Source organism: Xiphophorus maculatus, chromosome 1, assembly GCF_002775205.1.
Source record: "Xiphophorus maculatus strain JP 163 A chromosome 1, X_maculatus-5.0-male, whole genome shotgun sequence".
NCBI lineage: Eukaryota > Metazoa > Chordata > Actinopteri > Cyprinodontiformes > Poeciliidae > Xiphophorus > Xiphophorus maculatus.
In genome coordinates, this window is record NC_036443.1 from 16,886,407 (window position 1) to 16,900,571 (window position 14,165).

A 14,165-nucleotide genomic window follows, 5' to 3' on the forward strand; every position below is an offset into this window, starting at 1 on the left:
TCATTTTGGACTATTGCATACCAGCTTGTCAACAAAGAAGACCCTGGAAATCAACCCTAATATGATAATAAACATAGAAAGAATCTTGAGAAGCCCTGATGTTAGACTCTTTGGCATCAGCGATGTTCTTTGCAGCCACAACTCACTATACAATTACTTAATATGCACACCATTACTAAATTGAGGCAAGGGTCTGACCCAGAAAGACATCAGACCAAGGGAGGTCAGGATCCTTTGGGCCTTGCAGGATTTTTAGTGTCTTGTTGAGCATCTGAGATACTGTTTGCAGGATACAGAAAATGTCAGATTTGGTGAAGACAGAAGAACGGAAGTGATGTTTGGATTGACCTGCATGTTTTTGAATCTTATCCTGCCAAGACCTCCAATTTGGATAACGTTGATCCCTATAAGATAGAGCACTTCAGAGATTATCTAGAATGCTTGGACTGAGTAGATGACAACAACCAGACCTCCAGTGACTTTCAGCACAGCTGTCATTGTGATGAGGGGGGATGATGGAAAGATAAAGGTTCCACCCTAAGGATTCCTGAATGAAAAAGGCTCCTGAGTAGAGGTTCACAGACAGCTTAGTGGAGATGTAAAGCATGAGAGATAAAGCAGAAAACACACCTTCAGGCACTGTCCTCCCTATTGTTTGGACAGGTACTCTGTCATGGTGTAAACTCCAACACTGAATATACATAGCAACTGAGGCAACGGTAGTGTTGAATTCCAACGCAGCTACACTAAACCCAGCAAGTCCAATGAAATGCTCACTTCCTATGCTGCTGACAAGGAGAGATACTTCCAAAGCACCCCAGTTCATGGATCAACCAGCCATGAAGTAGCCCCTCACTGAGCCTCTATTGGCTTGTTGCATTGCCAGGAAGCCAATTCCAAGCACTACAATTCCAAGTAGATTAGGACAACAACGTGGTGATATTTGGAGCCATAGTTGAAGGCTCCCAATATCCCTTACCTAGCTTGTTGAGACTACATTTTAGTCCACATTTAAAACATTTGGAAATCAGTAACACTGTGTAAAATTGACCTTATTGACATTTACATCATGTTATAATGTTGTAAAGCTCGTGTTTGAAGAATTCTTGAATCTCTGGCGGCAGCCATTTGGGGATGCCTAAACACTTGCTCTCATGAAGCATTGCTTATTTTCACATAGCTCCTCCTCTGAGTTGCTGTCCCCAGCCGAGCTTCCGCCTCATAGAGCACCCCTCCCACGCACCTTTCCCACATTACTCCTCCAGAGTAGTGGTAGCAGCAACTAACAAACACCTGGTGAAACTTTGAGTATTATACAAGCTACTCCTCAGTCCAATGCATCTAAGAATGACTGTAAACGGCATAATGGCAAGGCATTATTGGGATAACAGACTGAATGCGAAGTGTCAGAAAGAGTAGGAGCTTCTTCAAGTGCATCTACTCCAAAAGAACATATATAAGAGTGTGTACAACCTTGCTGTCGTGTATTAACTTTTAAGAAGTTATTACAATAGCAACAGGCAAAACTGTGTTTGGATTGTTTGTTAGTGATGTGTGGGTGTCAGATCTAAATTATTATGTTTGTAATGTGGTAATTGAGGTTTTCCTGAAAATACAATCTTACTACATATACAGTACCACCAAAATTCAACTCCCATGCATTCCAATCATATACTGTAATCACCTTCAGGGTTTTTACATGCCTTCACCTGGTTGCTAAACTATTCCGATTAGTCACAACTGGAAACACCCTGGGATCTCTTAAGCGTCATAAGGTGAATATATATACATCTTTGTTGGCTTAAACTTATAACCCTGTCAGAGAAAGCAACCCTGCAATAATTAATAGCCAAAATTGACAAACTGCCATATAGCAGGATTACAGTTTTATATTAATACACTTAACACTGTCACTTGAGCATCTCCACGTAAACATGCAATGATACAGAAACATTAAACCTTTTTCATTTCAACCTAAGGAAACATAACTTCTGATTTGACAAGTTGTGTTTGGACCTGTGTGAGCCACATGTGTATAAATGCCTTCCTATTGGTATGTGAGGGGGTATGTGCACGAGTGCGCATGTTGACCCAGTTTAACCCTTTTCAAAGACACTCTGTGGGGTTTTCAAAGAGTAAAGCCAAAACAGCTGCAGCTTTGTTCAGATACCAGGTGTCTTTTTTTACTCACCTCTCAAAATTAACTCACATTTCTTCACCTCTTCTCACCCAAACATTCTGTCTATCTGTGGTTGAGTTTTGAAATTCCTCTGAAATACTTACAAACTGACAATTTCCCTTGCTTAGTTAAATCATTAGTGTGTGCTTTTGAACGACAGGTAAATACTTTCTTCAAGAGAATTAGTAGAAACTTGCAAATAGCATTGTGGCCTTGGAAAACAGGTTGGGTTGCTATCTTATTTACCTGGGTGAAGCCAAAGATGTAGTCAACAGGAAACAGAATTGCCACCATCTCTTAATGTTGACAGGTTTTGCCTTAAGGCCTTGTAACTGAGAAAACAAAACCTAAAATGGAGCAATGGTTGAACAGTGTGCTCATTTTGGCAAATGTGCAATGTTGAAACAGGTCTGTTATTTACTTGGCTCATTTCTACAAGTAGTGAAGGTCAGTAGAGCAAAAACCATCTTGAATCCAGCATCTGAAGCCTCTCCTAGTCTAAAAGTTTAAAATTGATAACATATCATCAAATTTCCCATTGTTTTCTGATTGTACATGTCACACAGTAATGTGCAACTAAAACAGGCTTACGTAATTTTAAAAATTGCTGGTAATAGGCTAATAAAAATCAGACTTTTCCTGTTAAGTAATGTTACCTGGATGGTAACAAACACTGTCATTACTGCATGACTCACTTCAAGGTATAAGTTCAAGGTTGGAAATTTTAGAGCTTTTGTTTTTGCATATTGCTCTATGCCAGTTGATTATCTTGAAACTAGTATTTAACAAAGCATCAAAATCCCTGTAGTCATAGAAACATCATGTAAATCAGCACATCTGATGCATTTTCTGCCACGACCACCAGGAACAATCACCTGACAAAGCAGGTAGCCTGTGCAGCACAGTCTATGCCATCAGCATCATTCCAGTCAAAAACAGTGAGAAGAAGACAGGCCATTTTTTTTTTCCAAGATGAATTCACTGTCTGGTCACTGTCTGGAAAATGCTGACAGCAATACCCAGTTTAAAAAAAATATGTTTCCAATATATCCAGATTTAATAAGCCCATCTCAAGATTTTACAGTTAGGTTTCATTGGAAAGCATCGCTAGTATGATGTTGGCATGACTGGGAGAAAAAAACAGTCATTCCAACTGACATGACTGTTGGCATGAGTTAAGTGATTTCCTTCTCATAGTTAATGTCTTTGTACATATTTTTGTTACTTTACTAAGTTTACAACTTAGATGTAAACTTGGAACTAAAATGAACATATTTCTCATTTATTTTCAGTGTGCTTCATGTAAGACAGCAAAATAGAAATAGGTCAACGGTCATATAATACATATTTTATTTAAATACAAAATGTTTTTTTATTTAAATTTCTTAATTTGTGCAGATGTAAACAAGTAATGCTTGTTGTGCAGCAAAATATTACTTATGCAACTTCTCATTTTATTTTTATTTATTTTCATTATTCTGTGCCAGCAGATGGAGTGACTGGGTTCAATAAAGATATCCACAAGAAGCTGTGATGTGTTTTGATGTTTAATTGTGTAGGATACCAAGTGTTTGTTGGCAACACAACAAATCAACAGATACCTGCTTGTGCTTGCTTATTGCTCAGCTATGCAGGGCTAATGACAAGTGAAAGCGAAAAAAAAAATCTTTAACAAATTGACAAGAATGATCTTCAAGAGCTTTGTAACATGTTGAGAATATGCTCTTACATGTGCTGCAGTCGGGTGAGTCATGTCACTGTCACAATAAGTGGAGGGCAATGACCGTTGAAACTGTGTATCTCATATAATCTCTGTAAAACGAGAAAAACTCCTTGTGACTTTTGCTTTTCTAGAAGCAGCAAAAGTCAAACCACAAAAACGCTGGAAATTCCATGTGGAAATTAGGTTAAGGGTAAGATTGTGAGAATGATAAGGGGTTCTTGTTCTATCTTTGGCTATGCTTATGGTTTAACCACAACAAGATTTTACAATTTTGGTGAGGGCAAAAGTTAAGTGATTTCCTGCTCATAGTTAATGTCTTTTGTTACTTTACTAAGACCATTACTAGCTCTGGCTCTTAGACATTATGTGTTCTTGTACAAGGTAAGTATTCCATACTGATTTTGTAAGTACAGTCAATAAAACGTTTTGAGATGAGGCCTGTAAATCAGCAGACTCTCATGCTGGAGTTCCATTATGGGTTTTTTTGTGTGTAGAACAGCTAGTCATTAAACAAGACATAATACTTATAAAAATAACTGACATGTAAAGTTCAAATAAATGCCTAGAAACTTTGAATCAAATTAAAAGGAGCAAACAATCCTGAACCATTGAAAGAAAACTGTTAACATCTTAAGCAGATATTGCTGGAGATTGAAAGAGTATTTGAGAGATTCTACAATCCCTAATCTCAATACAGACTCTCATCCCTTCACTTTGGCAAAGACCCAGATGTGAAATTAACACAAGATGTTGGTAGATTTAAAATTGCACAAAGATCTCTGGGAATATGTTTCAGTAGCAGTGGGGCATATCTCGGACACAATGGTGAGAGAGGCTAAAGGTTACTACGCTCATTTTCCCAGTAGAAACACAGTGAGAGACACAGGAACACATAAACACACACAAGGGGGTTGGGTTTAATAAAGTTCTTGATTTCCACTGCGAAAAGATTGGACTTGGAGGACAAGTGTGGGAACAGCTAGAAAGGTATTTAAATTGTGAAATCATGTTGGATATCACACACCAGGATATACACTTTTTTTTCTCTGTACATTATATGTTTTCCAGTGATTCGAGATCCATCTGTGCATACTGTGCATGATGTGTCTGAAACCAAACCGGGCTGTTTTCTCTTCTGTGTCCGTCCCTAGTGGGACAATAGCTGAATTCTGTATAGCGAGACCGTGGGTGGAAGGAGACAGAAGAGTCAATGAGTGAAGAGGCTTCTGGGGTGCGTCAGAACAAGGCCATGATGAGGGTGTAGGAGGACGAACTATCTAATGGGCAGAGCAACAGCTATTCAGTTACCTCACAGGACAACATGCATACATACAGTAGATGTGACTACCTTTAACAAAAGTGCAGATGATATTAAGCAACTCATTTATTTTCTATGTCACCAATGGACACCTAGGCGGACAGCCACAATCAGTGATCTTTATGAAGGTTTTCACTGAATATGTCAAAAGAATCTCCCCAATCCTCACCTAATTAACAGACTGTCTGTGATTCGCACTGGTTTTTGCAAGCATTACAAAGCACTCTTGATAATGTTGTAACATGTCATAACTATTTACTCTGCTGCCAATGCAAAAAATGTCATATATTAATATAATTTATATTTAATCCAAATTTCTGTATGTTCAAACTTTAACTTAATAGATTCTGGGCTATGTCTTCATTGGCCAAGTTCCTTGCATACATAACACTTAAATAAATGTCATATTTAAAGCCTTAAACACACACATTAAAAGTGTAACACAAAGACGAATTTAATAAACAAGACAGGATTCATAATTCAGGAAGACTCCTTAATTATCAAGTCAACTGTTGGCAAGAGGGTGTGTCTGGCTTCAGATGAAAGGGAGTTTGTCCCATCAAGCAATAATGGATAATTGGAAAATTACGATATCTTACAGAATGTACTTCTTTCACCATTTGCAGAGTAAGACATTAGGAAAATGTTTGAGAAGTCTGGGAAAATCCAAGAGTGTAAAAGCCAAGACCGGAAACCAGAGTGAGGGAATCAAGCAACTGTCAAGGTTAGATCTCCAGAGGTTTGTGTTTATTCTGTTTTGCACGAATTGCAGCAGGCTGTCTTAGATGAAATGTGCTTGATGTTGACAAGCCTGCTTGCACTCCATACCTGTCTAATTTTTAACAACTTATTATGAATCAAAAAAGGCAAAATCTGACAAGTTCCAGCATTTGCTTCATTAAAACCCTTGCAAAAATTGTTCTACACATTGCAGAGGATTTTAAACAGAATGTAGAAAGTAAAACAATATATCTCAACATATTTTTCTGATATGATTGGCCTTTTACATTTTTTTATTAAACATCGACTCATTATTTCAATAACAGTGAGTTTAATAAGCAGCTAATGATTTCAAAATACAATTCAGCCTCTTAAGAACAGAGTTTCACAGCCATTTAATAAGTTTTCATTCTTGGACAAAAGCATTTTTATTAGTTATTGAGAGTGTCAGTAAAAAAGAAAAGGATTTATTTTAACTTGGGGCAAAAAAAGCCCTTTTTTGCTGGTGAAGAAAAAAAGGGCTTCACCAGCACCTTTGTGCATCTGGTGTTTCACATTAGACAAAATGATTTTGCACTGTTCCTTGAATAATGGAAAAAGTTTAAATATTTTGGAAACTGCTCATTCAAGACATTTTCTCTATATGTCAGTGTTGATTTCTCTTTGAAAAGATAAACAAACTTTTACCATTTCTGAGAAAAATGACAATTTCCTGTTAGGATGTTGTCATAGACAAGTAGCAGTTCTGTGATATTCACATAAACCAGAATAGATAACAGGAATTGGGGTTAGTCCTGCAACTACACAATCAAACGCTGCACAATTTGAGTTCTAACCAGTTTCTTCATTCTGGGAAATGTAGTTCTCTTAAAGACAAATGACAGGAACATGAATACTTAGAATATCGTGAACAACTTGTGGCGTCTGTTGTAATAATTGTGTGTGTGTGTGTGTGTGTGTGCGTGTGTGTACACTCTCTGTCTTGAAACAACATTTTGTGCCATGGAGAAACTTGTCCAACCACTTGACTGCTATGTCATTCACAAAATTATTAACAGAGACTAAAAGGTGTTGAGTGCTTTCATGAAAACAAAGACTGTTTTTTATGTGTTGTCGAGATTGCATGTCGCTTCATCTATGTGGTATTCCTTTATGAATAATGCACTGTAACAAAGATAAATTCCCCATTTTAGTGCTTGAAATCCTGCCACAAGCACCTTAAGATAACTGCCCCTTGCAGACAACTTATTGTGTCTGGATTAAAAAATCTTGAAAGATGTTTTAAAGTACTCTAATAAATGCAACTGAGATAAAAAATGTATATATATATTACATTCTATCCAAAGATTTTGCCTAAAACACATTCAAATTCATACACAAAGGACATCTGCAGAAGCCCCTGTGTTTAAAATGCCTCAAATATGAGAATATGGTTGCACTCTTGACCTCTTCTCCACCCTCTCAGTCAAAGTACTCAACCCTCTTCAGCCTTTCTCGCCCCTTAACCAACCACTGAGCGGGGTGCAGGGCCATAGTTCAATATCTGGGGTTTCCCCTTTCAGAGGCGTTATAACAAGGACAGAGGCGGTTTTGACAGTGACCGTCTTGTACGCACGGCCAAACACACACAAGCACCCATGCATACTGGTGGACGTCTGAAAGGGAACAATGTTCGCTTGGGTTTGAAGTCAACCCCATGGGGTCAAAACTCTTTAGCGGCAAGAGAGCCTTCTCATGTTTTTACTGGTTTTCCTTTCAAGGCTAATTTGAAACCCATAAAGTTTTCGATTATTTAACACAAAATATCTTAATTTTTCAGATGAAACAATACATTTAATCTTCCCAGCAAGAATAAAAAGCGATGACACTGACACACAATCCCTCCTTTCTCTTTCTTTTTTTTTTTCTTCCGTTGGTTGGCATGGTTGGGATATCTGAGTGTTCAGCGCTAGGGGCTCTGACAATGATACGGTTCACGTCAAGGGGAAACCTTGAAATGGAAGACACGCACAAAACCAGAAAGACTGTGCAGAAACATGTCCAGGACATTATGATAAGACTTATATATTCATAAACAAGAAAGTCAGAAGTGTTGCGATACCAGAGCAGAAGGAGTCCGTTGAATACAGGGTGTGGCTGGCAGCTACTGTGGTGATGGGATATCACAGTCGCTCGTTTTGACATTTTTCTTTGCTTTCTTTACATTGTTCAACGATGACAAGTAGCAGAACTAAATAAATTCCTGACTCCACCAGACCATCAAACTTCTTTTCTTGTACATGCATGCATGTACAAATAAACTTGTTTTTAGGCATGCGTTATTTTATAAAATCAGCTAAACAGCGTGGGAATTTTATCAAAATGTTTGAGAATCTGTTTTATTGACTTTCACTCCTTTGACATGTTAGAGGTTATTTACTTATAATCAAACTCTTCTAGAAGGTTATCTCAAAAAAGCTGTCAGAAGGGACCCTAAGCGACAGGACTGGTTAAAAGCATTTGCGCTTCAGAAAGAGTCGCACAGAGGAAGGAGTGAAATGAAAGGAATACATGAATGACACCAGCACTAGGACCTGCAGGGAGGAGACTCTCACTAAAGATCAGCACAGACTGTGGGAGGCACACAGACTGAAGTGGATGGCCCAAGACCTGGATGCAGAAGCGGGATTTTGATTTTGGGATAATTCTTCTGCAGCTCTGGGGGAAAACAAGAGAAGAGGAATATAGCTGACTTACTTTTCAACTTTTATCCAACAGTGGAGAGAGGAGAAGGAGCATTATAACGTGGTGAGTTTTGTTCTTCTGATTTGGGAGTTGAGGTAAAACCTGAGGAGTGTGCATGGCGTTTATTTTTAAAGACTCTTTTCTTTTTCTCTTTTCCTCCTTTACCTGCTTCTTAGTGAGAGTGAAGCCCTCTTGGTAAGGCTGAGGTTAAGCACCAGGCAGTTAGTCCTGCTTGCTGGGGAGAAAATTTCAGCTGGAAGCAGCACACAGGAGGTGCCATAAAAAAAGTTTTACAAGATAACACTGCTAATGTTTGTGGTGCCATGTGCTGTCAGCATTTTTGCGTCACACACAATCATTTTCTGGGTTTGTTAAGAGAGCGAGAGGGGAGGACTGAGTCGAGCTTCAGCAGAGCAGAGAATACAGACATGAAGATTAGAGAAGAAAAGAAAGGGGTTCTCCAAACTTCAATGGGAAGTCATTTACTGCTCAGTAAACTCCTGGGACATCAGGTTACCTCGTCTCCCCCCCTCTCTACCTTTTTTTTTTCTATCTGTCTTTCTTTCCCACTCATGTTACACAACCCTCAAAAGACTTGTAGATTCTGATGAGCTCCAGTGTCTAACATGAAGTTACGGAGGTTATCTGAGGGAGGGGCCTGGTGCTTGTGTGGGCGTGCCTTTTAACTTTTATTATTATTATTATTATTATTATTATTATTATTATTATTATTATACCGTTTTTTTTATATCCAGAGTTGTATATTTATGTTTCAAGGCAAGTTTGTGAATTTAACACTGACTCTATGCCTGCCACTCCTACGTGGAATTCTTTTCGGGCTTTGACAAAGCAGGAATGTCATGACGAACAAACATTTACTCACACAAACCAACATTAGACATCAAGGGCTTCAGGAGTAACTCCATATCGATTTAGCCATATCGCGAAAGGTCAAGTTGATTTTGTTTTAAATTAAATATCAACATAAAAAAACAAATGTGATACTAAAAAAAATAGTGATTTTATCACTTATTTTTGCACTAACATCAATGTATCTGTGCTGCTGTTTCCCTGGGTAATTAAGCATCAAACATTAAGTATCAAAGACAAAACTGTGGAAGGTAAAAAAAAAAATTCTTAAGTGATTTTTGTGGCTGGTGTGAACCAACATGGATGCTGACAATTTTTCAATGACTTCTTTTTAGGACACAAAAATCCCATGGTGTGGTTCCTCAAACCTCCCCTCAGGTTCATGTTGCTTTTACTGTTACAACTGCACATTCAAAATTAACTTTCTAAAGAGTCCTAATCCTTTTTCTTGCTCTGTGAAATAAAGTTAAAAAGAGAGATAATTTCTGCTTGAGAAAAAGTTTGGTATTCTGTCAAATTCCTTGCTTAGTGAAAAGAGGTGAACTAAAGATCTCCTAAATCTTCACTGATTCCTTACATGTGCTGCAATTCTTCTGTTAACTGTGTGTCATGGCTGTGGCCTTCTGGCATAAAAGTATGTTTCATTGATGAATATGTTTAAAATTTATTCTTTCAAATTGTTTGACTTTAAAACAGATTTGCACCAATTTTTCACGGACTAAGAAGCGAACCTGGTGCCAGAGCTAAAAACAGCTTAAGGCATTTGAACTCATGTTTCTATGTGTATGGAGGGCAGATGGACAGTGCTGTTTTCCCCTTCAGACAAAGATATCTGTGATTATTCATGACCCTCTCAGGTTTCCCTTTGAAGTTGAGTTACTGCTTTCTCTCTGTTAGCACCAGTGTATTCCTGTGTGCATTGTTTATGTGTGTATTTTTGTGTAATCTGTGTGAGTGTGGACTATATGTTGAAGAGGGAGCAAGCGCCACAGAGAACTCTGAAGAGACTTGTACAAAATTCTGAATGTCTTGCATGTTAGTGCAAACTATGATGTATGCTGGGTTAGCCAGAGGTTGAAACATGCTACACTATTTACACATTTGTGGAAAATTACCACCTGTTAACAGTCATTTTGGGTGTTCATCAGTTTTAAGTTAAACTGTTTTTAAATTTTGTGAAGCTATATGTGTTATTTGTAGGATGGTAAGATATAAAAGAGCCATAATGATGATGACTTGACTATATCAAAAGCATAATATTTCTAATATAACATTATAATAGCTTTAGCATGTTGAAGAATGATATAGAAAATAACTATTTACAAATCTGATTAGAAAGAGAGAGAGTTAATTAGTTCTAAATAGTATATGATTTTTTTAACTTTACTTTTTTCCCTTTTAAATAAACTGCAAAACGCTTAGTATGATTAGTATTGTGTTTAAAACACCCAGGGTCCTCATATTAGTCCCAGTCTCTTATAAACTTTTTCCACCTAGATTTCATCTTATATATTTTTTCATCTTCTATTTGGTTTGTGTCAATATATGTTCCTGGTTCTGTCAGTTTTAGATTTGGATGTAGACCAGCGGTCTTCAGCTCCAGTTCTTCATGGCCAGAGTCCTGCAAGGTTTAAATGTTTCTTAGCTTCAAAATGCCTCAGTCAAATAATCAGGTCATTAGCACGACTCTATCTGGAGAACTTGCACACTAAGGAGGTAATTCAGCCATTTTATTGCTTGCTTGGACACATATAAAAGCTGCAGGACACTTGGTTTTGAGAACTGAAGTTGAAGATCCCTGATCTGGATGCCCCCTTCATCTTTCACGCTGATTATTGTGTTTTCATCCAAATATTGATTGAAAACAGTGACAACTGTGCTGTTACGAGCTAAATATGTCACCTGTCAATGTTCCCAACCTTTCAGTTTCACATTCTACAAAAATAATCTAAAATGTGAAACATATGTGACAAATAATTTATGGTAAATAGGAAAGAATAGATAAATTGATGTGTTTTTTAATCACCTGAATGGAAAATGCATATGTAGTTATTATCTGCATACCATACATGCTTATTACCATTCTCCAACAAATGCAGCTAAAATGTTATTGATGGAAATGTTAGTTATAATTTTCACTACTAATGTATTTTTCCAGTTGTCATTTGTAGCTTAATATTGGACTTTAAACAATACATTTGTAATTGTTGTAACTATGGGTAATAAGTATCCAACTAAATAAAGAAACAACATGGTGTTGTCAGCAGGTAAAAGCGTAATTTTTTTTCCACATATGAGTGCATTTCATTTTAAAATTCAACCAAAATTGTGATTCAGAGACTTGCAGGAATTTCATCTGTATTTTCAATCATATTCTGATTGACATTTTTCACATTTAGAAAAGCAGTGATGTTCTCAGTCTAAGAACAGTTATCTTCTGCTTGTTTTTGCTGCCTCTAATTCAAGTTTTAGAAAAACTGAAATAACTAGTAGAAAAGTGTGGAAATAATAGTAGACTGTCAGGCTAACCTGACAGTCTACTATCTCCAAGTTATCTACTATCTCTAAATTTCATTGGTATGGTGGCAGAACAAAACAAACAACATATTAAGGCACTTCTTACATGGCAAACAAAGCAAAAACTGATCTATGTAATTCTGCCTTCCTGACATTTGCTTAAAGTCTTTCTCTTCCTCGCAATCTGAAAGAACCACCAAAGTATCTCCACATTTCATAGACAATTGACAGTTTCCTATTAAGGCACTTAAACTTTATTTTAACACAACTCACTGATACCGAAAAGACAAGACTTCCTTATGCTTGACGTGACACTTTTTCACTGATCAGAGGTAATGAAACTGATTTAGCTACTGGGATGGTGAATGAGTGACTTGAGACGCAGGTGTGAAAACTTTGTGGAAGGCAGTGTAACTGGGAAGAAACCTGAGCAGGGAAACTGAGGGCAGGAGATTAACTGACACAGAAACGAACATAGTTGGAGCCAAGCAAGCTATCAAATGATCTTATGAACAAAAAGCTAAAAAGTAACACTAAAATAAATATCTAAAGCAATACACACAAAAAAGAACCATAATTGACCACAAACACAAGCCAAAATCTAAGCCAATTGAAAGGCAAAAGCACATCTCTTGCTGTTTTCTTCCATTTCCTTCATTATAATGTTCTCACTGTTTTCTGTTAGCTTAAGCATTTCATAAAGCAAAAACTTAAATCTGCTGTTGGGAGTCAAGGAGAGTTAGAGTCAAGCTGGTGACAGGTATCATTGGCACCTGAATGCCTGGTACTTAAAATATAACAGAAAACAAAACAGCAAGCAATCCATTGCAGCTGCACTCTCCCTCAGGAATTTCCATTTGAAACCAAAAATAAAAATTCTCCAAATGCATAAAAGATTTTTGTTTTATTTTTTTAAATAATTTCTTTGTTTTGTCTTCACTTCTTTTATTTTAAGATAATGACGATGTTAGGTAGCTGACATTTTGCAAGCAAAACATTTTCACACTGACCAAACTCGGATTGCACAAAAGTTTACTCTGCAAGCAAAACATGCAATTAAACAAGTGGAATCTCTCCATCACCCTTCCTGTAGGAAAAAACAAAAAAGATGTTTGAACATATACAGGAAAGCATCTATTTACAAAAGGTAAGGAGGTGATCATTCATGGCTCATAATGTAAATTGAGCATGGTTCTCATTTCATTCAGCACTAGGGTTTAAGGACATCTGGTGAAAAGCAGCCAATTGTAAGATCTGTCTGGAATCAGTGGGAGGACAAAAGGTCAGAGTTCATCCTTGGGATTTCACGTCTGAGCCTATGGAGGAAAATAGGCATCTGGTAGGCATGGAAGGTCAGAATTTAAAACCATAAACACAGGAGCTTAGAGCAGAGACTAGGGCAGAAAAATGGGAAATGTGGCCAACCTTAAAGCTTGAGAAATGGTTCTTCCTGTGATTTCTTTGTGCATTTTTAATATGTTCTTTTCACTTGTTATGTACAGGCAGGTTGTGCTTCATTATCTAATGAGTTATGTGACAAATTGATTATTTTTTTGTTTCTTCTATTGTAATTGCTGTTAAAGTTACTTTATTTAAAATTTTTTCACAAAGTCTAAAAGCGAGGTTGTTTACGAACAGCACCGATGTTGTTTGATATTTAGATCTTTCTGAGATTAGACAGACAAGTTGTCTCACATGTGTCGTTTCTTCATCTGGACCTGTTTTTCTGCCTCTTCCTATTGTACAATAGGTCAAACTATCATACTCCCATGTTTGGATTTTTCCAAACAGAAAATTGAACCCAGGGCTGTTGCTGTGCGAGTCAGCGTTTGACATTTGCCGTTCTTATTTTTGACAGGTGCTACATTTAGGTTTTCTGTCTTCCTCTGTGTGATACTTTTCTTGTGTTTGTGATCATGGTATATGCTTCAAAAAGTGACACCTAAGTGTGCAGACATGTCTGCACATTCTGCATTAAATGCCTCTCTGGTGCTTAGCTATGAGTCGCTGTTTCTTCATGCATGTGCAAACACAGTAGCTGATAAATCATCAAATTGCTGAAACCTTTTTCAGAGCAAGAATAACTTTGTCATGGTGCTAATCTGTTGACTTAG

At 37.3% G+C, this 14,165-nt stretch overlaps 1 protein-coding gene and 1 pseudogene across 3 annotated transcripts in view; one reads left to right on the forward strand and one right to left on the reverse strand.

Moving 5' to 3' along the window:
• LOC102238413 overlaps window positions 1-14,165 on the reverse strand; it is a 25,445-nt pseudogene continuing 11,280 nt past the window's right edge.
• The window catches only part of LOC102232475 (neurotrophin-7), a 21,194-nt gene continuing 15,610 nt past the window's right edge, over window positions 8,582-14,165 (forward strand). For all 3 annotated transcript variants that reach the window (XM_023332999.1, XM_005808647.3, XM_023333002.1), the window contains exon 1: window positions 8,582-8,727. The gene's annotated coding sequence lies outside the window, so the exon portion shown is untranslated. The remainder of the gene's footprint in view (window positions 8,728-14,165) is intronic.